The sequence below is a fragment of the Stegodyphus dumicola genome, chromosome 6 (assembly GCF_044657685.1).
Source record: "Stegodyphus dumicola isolate Sdum_Otavi_A_Nest chromosome 6, ASM4465768v1".
NCBI lineage: Eukaryota > Metazoa > Arthropoda > Arachnida > Araneae > Eresidae > Stegodyphus > Stegodyphus dumicola.
In genome coordinates, this window is record NC_140773.1 from 42,853,813 (window position 1) to 42,875,647 (window position 21,835).

Sequence of the window (21,835 nt, forward strand, 5' to 3'; positions counted from 1 at the left end):
GTTGAAAAATACTTTTTGTGCCAGAAATTCGCAAATGATGAGCGTATACTACAAAGGGCAACATGCAAAATTCCAGTGGAATGTATGGCAAATCGTTATTCATAATCTGGCACATGATAATTTAGATGCATTGGAGCTTTTGGAGGAAGAACTTCTGTGCAGCTGATATCATTCAAAGAGGAAAATCAAAACTATGAGATAATAATAGTCATCGAAAGTTTAATTAAAAATTCTTAGATAGTTTTCATATTCTCCGTTGTTAACAAACGATGTATGTGGTTGTTTCTAAAAAACCTTTATGTGCGAAATTGATGTCGGAAATATAAGGTATTTTCTTACTCCTTTCCACGTGCTTTCGTGGTGTAATTCGATAGGACGTTCGCCTGATAATCGGGAGGTTCTGTGTTCGAATTCTGGATGGTGCATTACACATTTTGCATGTCCCTACATTGATATAAGCTAATGATTTCTACAAATTTATTAAGCTAAGAGTTTGTACTTGCCAAATTCTAATATCTGGAATTTTATATGTGTGCAAGAAGGAGGAAGCATAATGCTGCCTTTCTCTATCTTTTATTTTTAAAATTTTTTACATGCAGTTCCTGTTCCAGCTGCTGCTACGAAATCATTAGTTATTTCCCAATTGAAAGAGCATCTGTAAATCTGAAAAATTGATTTCTTGACCTATAATATACATGATTAGCAAATTTAGTCAGATGTTATTTCTATTTTCTATAGTTAACGGTCAAATTTTTTATAAGGTATTTGATTTTATGAGTTATTTTTGCGTACAAGAATACATTTCCTTTTAATTACATTGTTAATTTTTTATATTCTGAATGTGTAATTTGAAATAGCAAGCAAATAACAGAAAAGAAAGCTATGTAGGAAATGTGACATACCTACTGTTGAAGAGCTGAAAGTTGAATATAAGAATTTCATGATTTATTTGACAAATTTGTAGACGATAATTCCTAATTTTATATGCAGATAGTTCAGAATCTGTTGATATGAATGAGAAGGAAATGTACATTGCATGGCGAATGGCAATTGCAAAACGAGCTGCTATTGGAGAGCTGAAAATCAAAGAATTCAGTAAAGTTAGAACTCATGTCAAAGTCTTATTCTCTTTGTGAGCCAGAAGTAAAGTGTGAGTAGAGTGTTACCTTGTTCTCCTTCAATCTTTTTTGGATATATATAAATATAGACTGTGCATGTCAGTTAATCTCTGAACTAAACATTAATCTGCTTAATAAAAGAAAATAAGATTTTGTTTTATGTTTATTTATATTAATTTAAGAATTCTGTAGAACATTATTCATCACCTCCATTTAAATGCATCATAAGAGTGAAAGATTAATTTATAAAAGCATTTTAACAGTCTGCGTTAAAATTTCAGCTCAGTTTGAATACTTTGAGGATAAATATTTTATATGTGATGTTGATTATTAATTATATATATTCATTAAGTTTCAAACACAAAATTTTAAAACCAAACGAATTTAATAATACATTAAACAATAAAAACCAAGCATACAAAATAAACTGCAGCTTAATAAAAATGCACTATATTCATAATTTTGGACATAAAAATTCTGCATTGCAAACATAAAAAGCTGCAAATTAAAAAATATACTATTTTAAAAACATTTTATTACAAAGATTATTCGAATTTTACGCCTTTTAAGTATAAGTTTTATGTAAGCTTCAAATTTTTGAAAACCAACACACATACAATGAACAACTGAGCAAACTTAATGTTTTCCTTCTATCATTATTCATCTTAACAAGAAATAAAATTTTATTAGACAATCAAGTTATAATTTGTAGTGCAAATTAATAATTAAGATCAGTTTTCATTCTGATTTATAAATTTGTAGTGCAAATTAATAATTAAGATAAGTTTTCATTCTGATTTATAAATTTGTAGTGCAAATTAATAATTAAGATCAGTTTTTCATTCTGATTTATAACGCTAAAACATCATTTTATCTACATGAAATCATTAAAATGAAACTGCCTTTAAAATTTCCAATATGCGATTCTAGATTTAAAACAGTACACATATCTATATCTATATCTATCTATATATAAATTTATGTATATTAACATTTTACATTTGAAGTAAAAACGCTTACTTGCAAAAGTGATAAAAATGTATATGCTTTACGTTTTTGCTTAGTTCTATTAGCAACTTTCCGAAAATGGAAATACACAACATAATAATATTAGCATAAAAAGACAAGTATCATGTATTGCCCCATAAAGTCTATAAATAAGTCTAGAGCAGATATTTGTCAGATTGGCAAATGTTCATATTACCTCTCAGAAACTGTTCTTATCTTAATATTACAAGTATATTGCATTCAAACCACCGGTAGAATTTTTGAGAATAAAGGAATCATAACTGCTAAATCTTGCGGAACAGCAGGTATTGAGGAAGAAACAGGTGACTGGACTGGAGTTTGGATTATTCTCACATAATGTGTAGGCATAACCATGATTCTGGTGGGAATTTTATTCCTGTTTTTTAAAAGTGCTTGACTGTTAGAAACAGCGTGCATCTTCTCAAAAGCATTTGGTAACATCAGATAGTCCGGTATAGATCTTTTTAAATCAGTTTTCGCTGCTCTTCGGTATCTAGGATAACCAGACCTCATGACATAGCTTTTGACAGTTTCAACAACTGAGCCTGACGATGGTGCAGCCAGTGGACTGGTGTAAACGCCAGCTTGAAGAGGATTGAAAGAACTTGCATCGGCAACATAATCGTATCCATACAAAGCCGAAATATGATGAATAATACTAGCTCCAAGCAATAATGCTAGGGAGAAATAGGAGAAGTGCATTGTGTTTCTGTTAATCCTTCAATAGAGAAGACAGTTTTTAATCTGGACATGTTGACATTATGTTATTATATACGTTATGCTTGTTGACAAAAGCACATCTCGAACGAAAATCGTTGCGTTATGAAGTTCCAGATTCTTCAGATTTTATAAACAATTATTTGAACGTTTCTATGTTTCCTAATATATTTCTTGTGACTATTCGTAATTTGTGTATATATTTCGTCGCAATATGAGACATTATTTTTTTCTGGAAGCTAATAATAAATAAGGGTTTCGTAAAGGAAGTAGATTTTGTCATGTTTATTTTCTACTTTTGATCTTTCTTTCTAATTGACGACGTTAACAAAAATAAATCCGACTGTTATAAAAATAACTCCAATTGGAATAATTAAATCTGAAAAAAATGCTGAGTTGTCTCAAATTTATTTATGTTTAAGCATTTCCTCGGCAAACAGAAGAGGAAAAAACTTCCAGAACTTTTGAGTATTTTTCTCTGAAAAATAAACATGTTTGTCATACTGCGAAGCTTTATTAACACTGCATTGCTTGCACTTCCTGCCAAGCAAGTCATTGCACAATTTGTTTTTGCAAAAAAAAAAAAAAATATTTATTTCAAAACTTATAGAAACAAAGAAAGCGATAAGGAATATATCATATATATCTAGAACAAAGTGAAAACAACGCAGTATCAAACAGATACTGTTTTTAATCAAAATATCGCAAAGCATAAAAATACTATGTGCTTAAGGAAAGGTATATCTTCATGAACGACTTTCTAATGGAAAATTACTCATATTCACATTCACTTAAGGCATACATGAAGACAGTTATGCAAACTAAACTTTTGACAAATTTCGAACGCAGATTGAAACTATTAATATTCAGTGATCTTACCCATTCCACTGCTAGTAATATCAGATTCTAAATTTTTATATTAATTGAAAAACGTTGTAGGCTTTTACATTTATTAACCTACTATCTTATTATTTTACAGATACTATCACTTCCACTTTCGTCAGCTCCCAACAAGATACATTTACTTAATATACAATAACAGAATTCTTGAAATTAAGAGAGATTTTTTGGCAGATGATCGTCTCTGAGTACTATAGTTTCGCCCAGCTTCTAAATTTACTTGAATTGGTATTAGCATTTTTTAGGCATCACTGTTAGTGTGAGTCGATGGCATGACGAGTGCCAAGACTTACAGGTATTATTTGTCTTGTAAAATTTCACATTTTAAAATCTTTACGTTTTACAATAATGGTTCTCTTCTGTTAAACATGCAAACAGCACAGTCTTCTGCTATTTCACAAGCTATGTAAATTATTACACGGGGATCTAATAAAGAGGTTTGTTTTAAACATTCTCCTGATTTTGCGTTATTTTATTGAAGGATTAAAATGACGGGATAACCCATACAGCATATATAGTTGCTGTGACGTTACAGATACATCCCACTGTTACATTTTCGTCACACTACATTTTTTGGTATATTTACCATAATATACCGTCGCAAAGATGTCACACTGGAATCTGAATGTGAACGTCTAACGCATTTCACGTACACGTCGCAGCAAACATTTAATGTGACCACCAGAAATTCTCAGTTTCTTTCGCTTGGATCTTTCATGGCCATGCTCACGTAAATCTTCTTAAATAGAAGATATCCCTGCGTGCTGACTTTGCTCAAATCTAATTCTCTTCCGATTAACTGTTAAATTTTCAATAAACCTTTCGAAATAAATAATTTTCATGCTAAACGTTTGCGATTTTAATTATTTCATTTTTGTTAAAAGTATTGATAGTTCATAACTTGCTGTTACTTGACGTGATAATAAGAAATGGTGAAACAATATTCTGTGATGAATTCAAACACATTCTACCGCATCTAGTGTTATCCCAGGGAGGCTAACAAAAGAGTTTAGCGTAGCATTTTTTTTTTTTTTTTGAGGGTTTTGCCATTTTTTTAGCTCTGTTCCTTCTGTTAGCTGATATCTCGTCCCACCTAAATTTTCAGGTAAGCACTGTCTATTGTATTATTGATATGAATGATATCAGTAATAATTAATATATACAAAAAGTTGTGAGCAGAAGGGAACAACGAACTGACAATTGATTCACTTTTATTTGCATCAACAAAAGTGCAGAAGCAAAGACATCAAAAGGTTCACTCTCATTTTTGTCTCGCAATTTCAACAACTAAACTTTTAATTAGGAAACTTAAATTAGAGAGCTTTAAATTAGGGAGATTAAAACTTTTAATTTAGGGTGTCAGTTTTATTTGACAACTTCAACTTCTGTTGCTTTTAATATTAAAGGGAGGCCCACCAGCGGCCGAGCGGTAAAGACGCTGAACACTGGTAGTTCGGTCCGAGGTTCGAATCCCGCGAACGGGCTGGCTGCATGGGCGTTTTCGTGGTTTTCCCCATGTGTAACGTGTATACGAGCCAGTTTCCCTTAGAAAGTCCTCCACGAAAGGCATCCCTCCCCTTAGGCAGATAGCCCTAATGTGCTTTGCCATAATTAAATACACCACACCACATTTAATATTAAAGGACAATGTTAAAAATACATTTATTTTCTACATTTTAATGAAGTACTTTGCATCGTGTTCTGCCATTTTCCAAATTAATTTCACAAATTCATTACTTACTTCCATGTATGGTACCCTGCGTCATATAATTACAAAGGATGCCATACTTCCATAACCTAGTTCTAGTGATACATAATAATTTTTAATGACATTTAGTAATTATAATTTTACAAATGGTATATTACGCTTCAACGCTGAGTATTTTACATGCTTCTTTTTACATGCTATGTAAGCGTCTTAGATGCTTTCTAAAATTTATTATATTAGTTTTTTTTTCCTTTAAAACAAATCGCGTTTTTACATATAGCATATTTAAGTTGTGCTGTTAAAATAACCCAGTTTCTTTCTTAGGAGTTTTAGATGGAGAAATGTATTTCTTAGTTCAAGTTAGGTTATTTGAAAGTAGGAAAACACACAAGGACTCCCTCCTAGAAAGAGGGATACCTTTGTGAAATATATTTTTAGGCAAACTGTCTCATATTCACAGTGCACATCAGGAAAACCAAGCATGCAAAAATATTTCTTACTTGAGACATAAAAGGAATTTAATTACGGTATTAAATTTTTAAATGAAAACAAATTATTTAAGCGGTTAAAATGTAAAGATAAGTAAATTACATTTCATCGAGGGAAGTTAAAAGCTCACCTGTAATAAAACAGAGTAAATTAATATTAATTCTTGCCCAAAAATATAAGTTATTTCATTTTATAAAGAATTTGAATTTGAAACTACATTTTAACAGAACTGAACCCATTGCAGAAAATTTATAAATGTAATGAAATTTACTATAAATCGAAAAGTATATTTAAACCAGCCGACAAACTTTATCTGAAATAATAATTTTATTTTAAATGAATTTATTTCATTTCTTCAAATAAGATATTTTATTTTAACCGGAAATTAAAAAATTATATCTAATTACATCTGTTTTAATTATCTAACCCAATCACACCTAGTTTTTGCTTTGATGTATCATTTGCCGAAATGGGCAAGAAAAGGATATTAATTTTTGTAATTGTATTTAAAAACCAAAGAATTTTCACTGAGAAATTAAAACATTTATGGTGATAACTTGTTAAATTGCATATTATATACCACTGATTTGTTGAAGTGAAGTCTTTGTCGCCATCCAGGGGAAGAAAAACTGATTTTAAGGGAAAATATAAATTCAATGAATTCTTTTCAATGGGACTGACCTCGTGTTCTTTGCCGCATTGAAACAAACAAATAAATTTCTATCCGGAATTTGTTTATAGCAGAAAGCCAATTCCTGAGAAGTTAGTCGAAGTATTTGAAAATTCCGAAGGATTTCGCTGCTTTTTACTGTAGGGCAAAAAAATATATTTTTTTAATGTAATAGAAGGAGTTTTATATTTTCGTTACTTTTCTTATTTTAATAAAAGCTGCAAATTTATGTAGTTAAAAAATAAAAGAAAATTACTCAACAATATAAAATACGCTTTTTTTTCGACTAAATTAAGTGTTGGAATTACTTTTATATTCATAAATACAGCCAATGTTTGCTTGAACAAAAATAAATAAATGAAATTAAGTTTTAATTGTGTAGATTCAAAATGGAAAGACATAAAACTGTTTTCATATTTACTGAGCTGAAATTAAATAAAAACCATATTTTATGTTAAACAATTCGAATAATCTATTCTCCTTCAATTAAACTTAAAAAATATTTTTTTCATTTCCGGTTAGTGATAAAATAATAAATTCAATTCCAAACTATATATTAATGCCTTTTTGGCACTTTACAGTCTGAAACCATTTCTCATTAAAAAACAAAATAATATTAATGCTTTAAAGAAGGTCCAACTGTCCAGCATCAGAGCCATGCCATTAATATTTTAATACTTGAAACAAATCTCATAATTGCTTATCTACATATTTTTATTATCTTTCAAATTCTTATGTATGCAGTATTTGCGCCCCATTACTGGCAAGTGCCTGGCTCGTCCAAAAGCCGTACAGCCGTGTGTTGTACAGATTCATCTACATTAAATTAACTGTTTTTCTAACGTACGCATTGTAAAATAATATATTTTTATATTATATAAATCAAAGCAAAAACCTGAAATCACATGAAAAGTGAAATGAGTTTTGGATAACATAGAAATGATAAATAATCCTCGTAACTAGAGCTTAACTAGGTGTCATAGTTGCCGTAACTAGAATTCATATCTGTTTTCATATTTATGTTAAACTAGAAGAAAAGCATGACTATATGTATCTCATGCAGCTATATATTTTACGAATTCTCACCTTTGTGCTGTAAAATCATATTAAAACAATTTCTAAATCCTCAGGTTAAAAAAATGCTTCGATTTTATTCTATATTTTCATAATTCTGTGGACAATAAAGAACTTTCGTTGATTTCCTAGCAAATTTCTACAAATCTCTAGGATTTCTAGCTTCATCTAGCTTCATGCATCTCTAGGATTTTCTGGACGCTAATAGTTTCATTCTTAATGCATTCTTAATACTAATTTTTTAATTTCACTCATATATTAAATAAAAATTTAAAAAATAAAATATCAGTTATTAATGCTATAATACTCGTCAGCATATATTAAACAGTTCTTACCTCGCCGTATGTTTAAGGCGTGGTAAATTAAATTATTGATTTATATATAGATATTATTATATGTAAAGATAATAATATGTATTATAGATATTAATATGTATTATATTATTATTATTATTGTACATAAATTATTGATTAAAATAATGGAATTTATGAAGTTTATAATATAAATATCTAAGTTTCATTCAGTTTACCGTAGGAGCTATTAATAGCATTTAAGCATTTGTATGAAGGTTATAGTAAAGTGTACTCAGGACAGTAATAAAGATTTTCTGTTAATTCAGCCTTGGGAACAATAATTGTTTAATGAAGTGGAATTATTTATTTATGCAAATTTGTTATGATTTTGCATAATAAACTGTGTAAAACTGTGTTGAAGTTATACTTTAACTGTTAAGAGAACAGAAAAGTGCATTTAGGAAATCCAGAAGTACACTTACAGTAAAAAATTCAAATTAATTAGCTAATGAAACGAATTATACGAAATTTTTTTAAATACAATTATTTAAATAAATTGAAACCTCGCAATATAAGAAAGTTATTTTAAATTTATAATTTAATTATAGTATGAAATTCTAATTTGTTTCAATGGAGGAAAAATGGTGAAAGTGAATGCGCGTTTTTCTGCGGCCAGGGGTGAATGCAGCCAGGGATTTCGCTAAGAAAGCGCAAATTTCCGAAAACTACTGTAAGAACAATTTTTTTTTTTTTTTTTTTTTTTAAATTTTTATTTTAATGTAAAAACTCTGCTGGTATTTCATACCTGAATTTGTGCACTTTTGATATATTGCCTTAATTTCTTTTACATATTTTAATATGCACGTATATTACGAGGAAACTTTACCAGCTTACTAGCATGCCACGATATTCAACAGCCTTATCCATTCGAACACGCCGACCAGCGAGACACTAGCAGTTCGACTCTTCAAGTTTAGGTGAAAAAGCTGATATTTTTTTTTTTTTTTTTTTTCCCTTGAAACATAAATATTAGACAGTTTTCCGTATAAATTCCTCCAGAAAACCGCAGATCGAATTGCACAAATTATTACCAAAATGAGCGCCATATTTGAGGTCATTAATGATTGCTCAAACACTATTATTTTTTATATTAATTTCTGATTATTGTGGTAATATGTGTATACTGGATAGAAAACACATCCTATCATTGAATTGATTGGCAATATTTCAGCATTATTTAATGCGATGCAATCTAAAGGCTTAATGTACTCAAAATACCTGGCCTTTGCATGAACAGTGAATACAAGATATTAATTCATCGGTCATTGATTTTGATTAAGAATGTCGCATATTTTTTAAAGTTTTAATTCAAATAAAAAAACGTTCAAAAAGTAGAAAGAAAACTTATTGTTATTTTAAAACCCCCATTGAGATTACTTTTCCCCCAAGCATTATGAAGAAACCTTTTTCCCTTCATTTATAATCCTAGTTGTGTTTCATTTTGAAGAATGAAGCTGTAGAAATGTTTTTCACAACTTTTGGGAAATCTATCTGTCTATGTATCTATATATATGGTCATCCGGTCTTTTCTACCAGCAATCTGGCAACGCCCAGAACAGTTAGATGATTCTTGAAGCTGAGTAAGGAAATTGAGAGGGTTCTGGCAGATGAGATTGGGGCGCTACGCAGGAAACATCGGTGATGCAGCTCGATGGGAATGAACCAAAAGGACTATAACCGTTTCTTTGATGATGTGAACCGCTATTCTGTTTTTAAGATGCTTCCATCTTACTTCCTTTCATTCTGCAGATACCATCTTCGTGTTTATTCTTTCATTATTAAAAAACGATACGATAAAATGCCGCTACCTTCTTCATTATTAAGCCTAACCTCATCCTACATATATATGTATACATATGTCTCTAATACACATTCACATGGGCATCTGTGACTATCTTATATTAAATATAAAAAAATTAAAGAGTAGTTTAAATTGTAGATTCAGTAAAATCAGCATATTATCTTCATTCATTTCTAATAATAATAAAACATTTACATTTAATTTTTTAACATTTATCTTATATTTGATACCGAATGCGTCAAACCAAAAGATTTGTTTTAAATATAAAGAGATATTTATTATGTATGAAAAATTTAAGTGTAGTTTTCATTCAACGCAATTTAAGAAAACAACAAAAACACCTTTAAGCGTAGAATAACAATAGCTGTTTTGGAGTTAAAGATATAATTTTAGGAATTCTGTATTATTAAGAGGATAGCGTAAACAGCTTTGTTTTTAAACAGTGAACAGGAAAAAGGAATTCCTGTTGGGGACCTTATTATGCAATGCTTTTATATGCGCATTTCGAAAGAGAAAGAAAGTGTATGCTAACGGTTGCGGAATGATATAAATGCACATATTTCTTTACCATTCCATCAATTAAAATGCATGACACAGCTAAATTGCTTGCTTTCATTTTCCCTTTTTTTATGGTTTTGTGAAAGGAAACTTTCGACCGCAACCCTTTTTAAATCAATATACAATGATTGCTATAAAGAATAAATTTTTAAAATGGTAAATTTTGCCTAAATAGTTTAACGTTTTGCATTGGATATGAGGAAGGAAGAAAAATTGTTTTTCTTTTAATTTTGCATGGAAAAAATTCTTCAAAACCGTTTTTACACAAGCTCAGGTTATTGCAAATATGTTAAATTAAGTAATGCTGCTTAGTTAAAAAATATATTTTTTAAGTATTATGATATTCAGCGTTATATTAAAATATACGAAAAAAGAATACTATATATTGAAATTATTCTAGTTAAATTTGACTCATTTTTTTTCTTTCTAATGTTGTTATTTCCCTTTTCCCAGCTTGTATTTCATGATGAGAAATTGCACTTACTGTTGCAATTCTCTGAAAAAAATTCTCTCTGAAAGCAGTAACATTTCTTCTGTGTGCTGCCATCTGTTGGTGAATACATGAGTTAGTATTCAGTGGCATCAAAAGAATGCTTCGGGAACAAATTACGGTAAAAGAATTTTCAGGAATAGGAGGCTATTTTTTCTTTTAATTTAAAGCTTTAGAATGAGCAGTGAATTACGTAGTGGTAATTAATAAGATCCAAATTGCAAACCGTGGGTTCTTTTCTCTGAAATTAGTTGTTTTCAGCCTCTTTGAAGATTAATTCCCTTTGCATTAGGGTGCTCAATGGGATGACAGCAAATCCGTCCAATTAAATTTAAAAGAATGAAGGACAAGATAATTTCATTTCCTACTTCCTTTTCACGGCTCACCGGAAATGAATATATCTCTTCTTTTAATTTTTTTTTTTTCTTTCCTGTTAATATTCTTTCAAATACATTTCCACCTCACGCGTTTTCAATCAAGGAAAGGATTATCCTTTTCAGTTTGATGAAAACTACCAAAAGAATGAATTCGTTGCTTTTTTTACATTATTCCTTTTTTTTCGTTTTCTTTTGTTTTGTCATCTCTCATATATTGCATTTCGACCGCTTAGTTTCTAATTTGGAATTCGAAATTTAATGGAACAAAATTGATCCAACTCAGAAGTACATGCTCTTCCTGAAGTATCGTCCGTAAAATTGGTCCTTAATTATAAATGAATAGCATGTTTAGAGCTTAGGATGCTTTTTAGAAATAGATGTAAGTGAAATAGTTTTATGGGGTGGTGTAACGCAGTGTTTCTCAAGCATTTTTCAAATGGAAGCCACTTTTAAAATAACCTTAGAAAACTTTTAAATTTGCGAAATTGTTTGAGAAATATCTTACTCTTGTCCCCTTTCGAAAGCAATTTTTTAGCATATACCAGTATATTTACTCTTTAATACCAGTATATTTTTTTAGTACTAATAATGAATAATGTTCAAGTATGTGAAATCTAGTAGAATCACAAAAGAAGGCTTCGAGGACCATTGTGGTTGGCCGATCACAGTTTGAGAAACGCTGGTATAATATAGAATACATAGACAGAAGGACATGTGGGACGAGGTTTGCTTCAAGTCTATTTTATTTTCCACACTTATTTGCGTAATCAAAAGTATTAGAGCATACATTTCATATTCCGAAGTTGGATTTACTTTTATTTTCCATACGTGTGTAGTCATAGGTATATATATATAAGAGCATACATTTCATATTTCGAAGTAAGTTTTAACTCTTTTTCATCTTTCCAACTTATTTGTGTAATTATAAAAATGGATAAGAACATATATTTCATATTTCGAAGTTTATTTTATTTTCCACATTTATTTGTGCAATCATAAGCATAGATATGAATACATATTTAATATTTCGGAGTTTGCTTTATTTCCAGTTTATTTCGCACGCTAATATGTGTAATCATATTTTAATCATTAATCAAGCTAAAATAGAATTATCACTATCAGAAATTAAAATATAATTATCACTTAAATATTTCTAGTTTAGTTTCCACCCTTATTTGTGCAATCAAAAGTATGAGTAATATGTTTCATATTTCTGCACCTTCTTCTCTTTTCTTTCACCTTTTCGTAGATATTGATAAAAACATATGTTTCATATTTCGAAGTTTGCTTTAAGCAGCAAGAATGAAGCAAAAGCAAAAGAAAGAATCTGAAGAGTAAGAATCTTCAACTTCGAAACATGAAATGTATATTCTTATCTATACTTATGATTACACAAATAAGTGTGAAAATTCAAACAGAAATAATTTATTAACGATGAAGTTTCCATACAGTGTTATCTATGGAGCCATAATGCATTCATGCCTTAGCTGTCGAAAGCAGGACATTGCTTTCATAATGTACATCCCCCTGCAACTTTTGCTAAGCAATGTATTCATTTTCATCTTTACGTAATTTCCATTATTATGGATGTATATTCCATTATTACGTATGTAATTTCCATTATTATTCCATTATACCTAGTATGTTTCTGGGCATATGCACATTACTTGTACCTTTCTTCTGCATTTAGGTTAGCTTTACCCAGCGTTTAGTAATGTGAACTATTGAATTAAAACCTATATAGGATGATAAGATTTGGTAACACAAGATGAAAACTAACACTGCGCTTTCAAATAGTTGTCATCCTTGTTTAATTTGGCAGATGAAAAAGGCTTAATCGTACAGTTGAACAAATCATTAGACATTTCAGTGGCATTCTAATCTGTACACTTGGAAAAGGTGCTAGAATAAAAGGCAACGAGAATCCATATAGGCATACGTTCCGCATATCTCGTTATAGGATTTAAATAAGTAACTTTTATTTTAGATTTTGATTCAGTAACGTCTGTGAACGCATTCTTCAGAAATGACTAATACCTACCTGTTATTTATCGAAGCCTTTCCCAGGATGCACCACAGAGAAGCAACTGGAGTCCCCCATACGAAAGGGGAAGTTTCATCCCAGTGTTCATGGAGAATATCCCGGAATATGGATCTGAGATCTTCAGATCTTTTTTTCAAATCACCAAGCTTCTTGAGAGGCTTTTCGGCTCACTAGTATTTTAAATGTTTTCATGAGCCAGAGACAATATTATATTTGCAAACATGCAAGCTTTCTCTGGGGTTCGAGCCCTGACCCATGGATACGACAGCCAGCCTCGTTATTAAATATTTTTCATTCAAAGTGTAAAGAATTTTCTCCTTCCTTATCACGTGCTTTCCTCTTGTAACTGGAAGCACTATTGTCTGAAGATCCTGAGTTGGGATGCCGGAGAAGGCATCAATGATTTTTGTGTTTCCTGCTACGAAATAAACCCAACAACTTTCTGGTGCCTAAGTTAAAATATGGTGCACGATAATTCGTCACTTTCTGGATAATAACACTTACAATGGAGAAAAATGTAAGGAATTATCTCCTTTCTTATCACGTTCCTTTGTGATGTAATTTGAGGCAGGTCCGCCGGCAGTCGGATGTCTATAAGTTCGAATTCCTTCGAAGACATGACATGTAATTCTTAGGTTACCTGCTCTGATAAATATACAATCGCTCTACGAAGTTATTTAAAGAAGCAAAAAAAAAAAAAAAAAAAAAATGCAATAGCTTTTTGTACGTTTATTTTTATGTTTTCACTTCATTATGATTATTATTAAAAAACCCATTTAAAAATTTAAAAAAATGTGAGCAGCCTAAAGAATTTTTTACCAATGTTTTGCGAATCTCAGTTAAATGAATTGTAAATATAAGACTAAATTAATGCAATTAAACTCTTTGCCAGTTAATTAAATGAACAAAACGTAGCATTAGTTGTTAGAAAACAAATCCACATGAAACATAAAGACATTCCTTGTGGAAATTGCACGAAGGAAAATTTTTTCAGTAAAAGCTCGACCATAACAATAAAAATTTCGTGAGGATGAAAATGAATTCGTTGTTAAGCAATAGTTGAAAGGGGATGTGGGTTATGAAAGCGATGTCCTGCTCTCGACAGCTGATGCATGAATGCATTACGGCTCTACACATAACACTATTTGGAAACTTCATCGTTAAGAAATTAATTCTATTTTATTTTTCATAATTATTTGTTATTAAGTTAATGGAATTTTTTTCTTTCCCAGAAGAAATCATTTTTTCTAACGGCTTCCCTCGTCATTACCGCGGAAAAGAACTTGCCATCCTTCTTTCCAGAATAAAAAATGTACATAGTTATTTAACTATTACAAATGTGAAAACTTCTGAAATAATTTTAGATAAATTTGTGCATCAAACTCACTAACTACAAAATTAAACATTAATGGTGTTTAACTATTTATTCTACAGTACCATTTATTGCATCTTAGTAATTTAATCCGAATGCTACATTATCTTTCAATGATTGCATAACCAACAAAGATGGTTTAGAGTCATTGAATTAGAGTGTGTGATTTAGGTATTTTAAAAACAGAGAATGATTTCTGTCTCCTTTTTCGAGTTTTATATGTTTAAAATCTAGGCTTGAAAAAATAAATAAAATGGGTAATGGTATCATTACCCATTTTAAATAATACAGAACGATGTTGATACTGCACAAATCAAAGTTCTCTCTCTTCCCCCTCCAAAAATGATAAAGAGCCCTTTTCGAAGAAGAATCGGGAAGCGAAAAGACCAAGTGTTTTTAGACATAAAATATTTATTGATAAAATCAGGTCGAATTAGGTTCAAATTTTCTCTAATGTCGCCTCATTATTCACCAGTGAAAACTCTTTGGACCACTGCCTTTCTAAGACTTCTCATACTGTGTTCAGTTTGCTGTGCCAATTGGCACTTTCGTTGCTAAACCCTCTTGTATCAACCCCGAGCCTATTCCTTTTTACCCGGTAGCCGCTGTGCTTTCTAAGGTTACGGAACCGAATACAGAAGAAAATTCGTTTCTTACTCCTTCAGAAAATTCTGCATTGTGCCTGACCAGTCAAAACTTACGCTTGGGTTACCGTTGCTCTAAACCAGTGGTTCTGAACCATTTTAGACTCATGCACCCCTTTCACCATTGCCAGAAGATAATTAACACCCTCTTTTCCAAAAGAAAATAATACATATTTAAATTCATTTAAAATTAGATTTTTTGTTAACTTGCTTTATAATCAAACAACAAAATGTATAGAAAATTTTGATAAATACCAGAACTTGAATAAATGTATTTTACATCCACAAACTATAACTAAATACTTAGCAGATTAATAAAAGGCTGGCCGCCTTCCCCTTCTCTCAAGCTATGACATTCCCATTTTTTGTGGGGAATTCTCTGAAGAACCCCTGCTCTAAATTCATCTATTTCGATCAAAGCTTTTCAATGAGTCGTATGTCGGCTAGGGATTAAATCTTGCATGATGTAATATGCTACTTTCTAATTGCAAGGTTTCTACTCCTTTCTGTGCTATTTCATTGCTACTATGTAGACGTTTACCTGAAAAAAAATCAGAAATACTAGTCACACAACATTAAATATAGAATTTTCATTACTGCACAAAACTTAGCTTACAAGCAACTTTTTACTTCAGCAGCCATTATGATGCTATTGTGTGATATTAACTTAAGTGAAAGCTCAACATAACAGCTACCAGAGATAGTTACATTACCATGCTGGGGAATTCTCCCCTTTAGCTACTATTTAACTATCGACATAAAGCTCAAGACAAATTAAAATCCAAACAAAATTTATCAAATCATTTCTGGTATTCTATAGCTGAAAAATGCAACACATGTTAAAACGGCGACTTCTCGTGTAAAAGCTGAGGCTGCTTGCCGTACAGTTAAACTAAACAAAGTCCTAATTCAAAGCTAAAACAATTAGTCTGCTAAATCTTTAAACAGAGTTAAATCTTTGAATCATTTACAAAAAAGCATAACCACTTATTTACGCAAGTTCTTCAACCATTGCAGAAAAAAATTATTCTCACCACATAGCGGAAGGCCGGTGAGCGCTCAAAGAGACCACACTTTGACCTTATGCCTTATGTCTCGTGCTATGCCTAACAAGATATATCTCACGCTTTTAATTTCGTATAACTCTCTGGTCTGATCGAAAATCGTGAAATGAGCTAAGAGAGATAGGATAAGCTTTAACAAAAAAGTAACTATTAGCAGAACTTAAAAATAATTGTCATAGTCCTTTCTAGAAAACATTATTTTAAACGAATAATAAATGAAAATAATTTAAGTAATACTGGTAGATTTATTTATGGGTAGATTTACTAGTAGATTTATTTATGCTAGTACTAATAGATTATATATGTTATTTATGGTAATTGTTTATGGCAATACTGGTAGATTTACTTACAGTAGATATGCTTATTTTATATAGATTTCTTTTGTTTCAAAAGACTTGAAAGGAACTATATTAAATAAACCAAAGAATTTCGTTAATATGTCATACATTTAACTAATTTTACACTTAAGATTGATGTTAATTTTAAAGATTACCTCTGTTCGTTTCAGAAGAAATAATACATATCATCATTTTTCAATGAGAAAAAAAATCTTGCTTAATTTATAAGATATTTCTCCCGCCTTCTTAGCATGCTTTCGTAGTGTAGTGGTCTGCACACTAGGCGCGTATTCCAGAGGTCCGTGGTTCGATTCCCGGTGAAGGGTGTTGCTCATTTTTCATCTCTCCTGTATGCCTAATGTCTCTACAATCTCTACAACTTTCTGCACGATATTCTTTCAAAATGCATAAAATCGTTTCATTAAATTTAATTTCTTGCCTAACATTACTACACTAATAATACAAGATATGATGATTTTCTAACATATATTATTTTTCAGTTTAATTTTTTGCTTTAGTAATTCTAAAAGAAGTAAACAGAGACAATAAAATATTTCTAGTACTTCAGGAAAACTACTTAGAATATGATTTTCAAAAATGAGTAGTTATTCTTTTCGTATATACTGAACACTTTATATATATATACAATTGGTTAATAACTGTATATATAAAATCTTTATAAAACAGTGGCAAAAAATAAGAAAGAAACTAAATTTACCTACCATATGTTTACTATTAATTTACTGTTTATTGTAATTACATATTTACCATGCCCACAAAAGTCCTTACTGGGCCTTTATTCCTTATTTGGTCGTAGATTTATATTTCCCATTACAAAAAGATTTTAAATGATGCAAATATTCATGTTTCGGCTTTTACACATTTAAAGAAATCAGTTTTGTAAAAATTACGAAATCTAAATACGTTCCTATGGTCTCTATACTTATATCTAGAAGAATGTTATGAAAAGTAAATCATAAAAAGTTTGATACTCATATCGAAAAAGTTGACCAAGATATCAGGCATTAAAATCTAGGTTGGGGCATATTTTGGGGACCATGCACAAATTGGAGACCGAAATGTTTGCATATATACGTAACAAAAAATTAAATATCGGTTTAGAAAATGTTTTCTCTTAAGAAATTAAGCTACGAGCATTTGTATGTAGATTATTGTAGAAAACATTGATCAGTATAACGTTTTTTCAAAATGGAGATTATATTCACAGACTATTTTAGAATTTGTGTCCCACGAAACACTGGTGCAAGCTGGCACTGAATATCAGTGTCATTATCCGTGCTTTTGTCATTTTTGCTAAGGACGTTCTGGACTTATCAACACTTTAGGGACTTAATGAGCTCGTGAACTTAAGTAGTCGTATTTGCAGATATGTGACTTTATATATATTTTCTTATGCTCACTCTTTCCTTTAAAATGATTTCGTTTCATTAGTAAGATGTTTCCGGATATTTTAAAATATAATATTCACATTTTTTTACTGTGTAAATGAGAAAATAAATGAATGTTAAATAGATTAAGAATGTTTTTTATTTCGAAGTTCCATTGATGGGTTGTTCGATTATTTTAGATTAAATTCAATTACATTTATATTAATATGGTTGTACTAACCACTATACGGAATAGTTCTTAATCATTGTTTAATTTAAATTAAGTGAATTAAAATGGCAACTAAATTCCTATATAATAAAACAATGGATCTTCAGGTTATATTAATTTTGGTCATGTGATACCTTTTAGTAAAAGTATATAAAATTTAAGTTTTTATATGGAAATAATTTTTTCCCCATTACCTATAAATTGTTGACAAATACAAGGCATCGTCTAATAGTCTAAATTATCAAGCATTTCATTAATTAAAGTTTGGTGGCCTAAAGTTTTAATTAATGATTTTGCGAGATGATATCTAAATATCTTTACAAACAATATTTGTAAAAGATCATTAATGAATTGTGGATTCTTGGTTAGAAGCCAGACAGATAAACCAAATCAATTACAGCTCGCCAAAAGTTTTTTTTTTTTTTTTTTTTATCTGCCAGCTAATATACAGTAGTCTAATTTGCATACCCTTAGTGAACGAGTACTTTGGTATATGGAGTCAGAAGGAACAGAAGAATGTGAACATAAATTAAAAAAGGAAGCAGAAATTAGGATCATAAAACAAGTTTCCAGGTTTATCAGAAGACATTTCTAGTAATTTCAAATTTTTCAAAATTATGCGGTGGTAAAAAAACTTTCATGCTCGATATCGACTTTTGAGATGTGTAGCATTTCACATCTTCTTATTAAAAACTTTCTTTTGACAGTTTCGAACTTTCTTTTAAAGTTTTCATTATTTCTTTGAAACTCACTGCACCTAGTTTTCAAATAACACTAACGAAAGGGTAGTATAGATTAGTGGTTTTAAAACTTAATCTATTCACATCCGTAAAACTATAAGATTTTTTGTTTTGTTTGTGAAACGTAGTTTCACATACGTACGATACGTAGAAAAGCAAAAATTTAAGAAGCATTGGCACTATGTAGACTTTATATAAAAAGTTAAAAAAAGATAACTTTTATGTCTAATTACATTTCTATTGCTTTTCAAAAACAATACAAATTAAAAAAATATTACTTAATCAGTTATTCCAAATGTTTAATAGTACGATCCGCATGAAAATAAAAAAGTCTCTTTTGAATTTTGATTTTGATTTACGGAATTCCCGCAGAAGTCGAAGGCAACTGACATAGATCCCTCCTAGCATATGACATAAAGCACTGGATTGTTCGTGAGGTAAAATCAATTTTCCGTTTTAGGATGGAATTTATTTCAGATACAAAGTTTTCAATCATCCGGCGATGAAAGTTTAGTAGTTAAAAAAATTAAATGATGCAATATTCTCAGGAAGATTCAGAACTTAAATCCACGAATGGTGTTGCCAAGCCGGTTCGAAGGATGAGCTGTTAACCAGTTAGATTCAGGGAATACGTACGAGGAGATGTGGCAGTTTCTTACATTCTTCCTTATTTGAAGGGTGACTTGGAAGAAGCACGAGACTCAACTGATCAAACCCAATGGTGACGAATTAACGTCTATCATTTTTTTTTTTTTTTTGTTTGGGTGCCACTTTAGAGACCGCCAAGATTTTGGAGACAGAAACGTGACGAGTGAATCGGTACTCGAACCATGGATCTTCCAAATGCCACTTAGGTATGGTAACCATTCACTCCTCCACTGCAGGCAAGGAAGAATGCAATAATTTCTCATATACTGAGCATAATTGTTGCAGCTAAAATAGCCATAACGGACTATATTGTGGCTCGTGTGGCTGACTGCCTTGATCAGGTTCGAAATACAGGCTAGGTAAGGAAGGACGTACGTGATCCTTCTGTTTTTCCAAAAATAGAGAAGGATACAACTAAGGAAATATATTACCTTTTCGGGCCTTAGTTCCCACCTTCGTATTTGTAAGCGAAAAAGCATTTTGAGAAAATAAAGCACGATCCTTAGTATCTAGAGACATATTCTGGAGTTTTGTGAGCCTAACTGGTAATAAACCTGGAACGGAGGCACTTAAATTAATTCGTCTTTCTAAATGTTATTTTAAGTGGTCGACTGCTGAGGAAGAAAGATATAAGATTTCGGACTCTATATAACATCCAAGTTTTCACTGGATTAGTCTCAGTGGAAAATGGGAGGGAGATGGAGATTATGTTATAATAATGATAATCTTTAAATTTATAATAAGAAAAATACAATTCAAGTAAAGACCGGATAATGTTCATCAAGGTTACATTAATACATGGAGTATTGAAGTAAATGTTTAAAGGAAATTATTTTGAATTTTTGACTACTTAAAACTGCATTAACATCCTTCAATCTCACTACAAAACGTGCCAAAATATTTTTTGTAAGTAAAATATCTTTCTATCGCGCAATTTCGCATTTAAAACAAATATTGTTATTTCGTTATTTTTATGACAGCACCTGTAAATTTCACATTCATGAGAAGTATGCAGATGAACTAGTTTTATAATCCTCATCTTTACAACGTTGTTAAAGTGGCATAATTGAATTTACAGAAAGTAATCCTCACTCTCTATTTTTCCACTTTGTGTAGTTCTCTATGGGAAAATTCCTTTATTTTTTCTTCCTCTTTCCATGATTCCGGCAATCAGACGTGTAATACCGATGATGTACAGACACGCACTATAGTAGATAGACTGCCATTTTGCACGGTGCCAAGTAACTAGATAAAAGGTACTAATACACCCCTTCTAAGGCTGACAGCCTAATCAACGGAGAAAGTAATTGAAAAGTGATGCTGTAGAAAACCTGCCCTTTTCCAAGTCGTTTTTCGTGTTGAAAATGCTTTCCTTTCTTTGTCGGATTAAAAGTTCAAAGATGTAGCTAAAGGTAACATCCGATGACCGATCTGAAAAATGATTGGTTTGTTTTATTTGATTACAGCAAAGCTGTCGAGGGCTATCTGCCTATTTTCTATCTATTTATCTATTTGAAAAATGAATTTCACTTGTTTTGTATTCACAACTGATGCACCAAAGTTCAATGTAGACGTTTGATTTGTAAATTACTTATTTGCATAGAATGAAACGGGAAAATTGCCCGGGTTTAGAAATATTTTGAGGTTTAGAAATATTATGCATTAATTGATGAATTTGCGATTGAACATAATAATATAGCAATCAAATTTTTAGTTGTGTGATTATGTTATATTGTATTTTAAATAAGTATTTTGTTTCATATGTTCCAATAAACGTAATATTATGCTAAATATTACTAGAATTCTGAAACACATTTTCAAAATATAACTAAAAATGAAATGAAATCGTAAACAACTTTCCTAGAAGTGTGTCAGATTTATTTGTGTTTGCTAATAAGTTTTAATTTAACAGATATTTATTTTAACAGTTTATTTTAAAAGAAACTTCTTCTCCAGAATGCCAAAGGTAATTCCCATTGCAAGTGTTCAATCATTGCATAGTATTCTCTAGCAATAATTTCCAGATAGCGTACAGGAATTATATACGTTTCAAAATATTGCTCACTACTGATACTTATTAAACC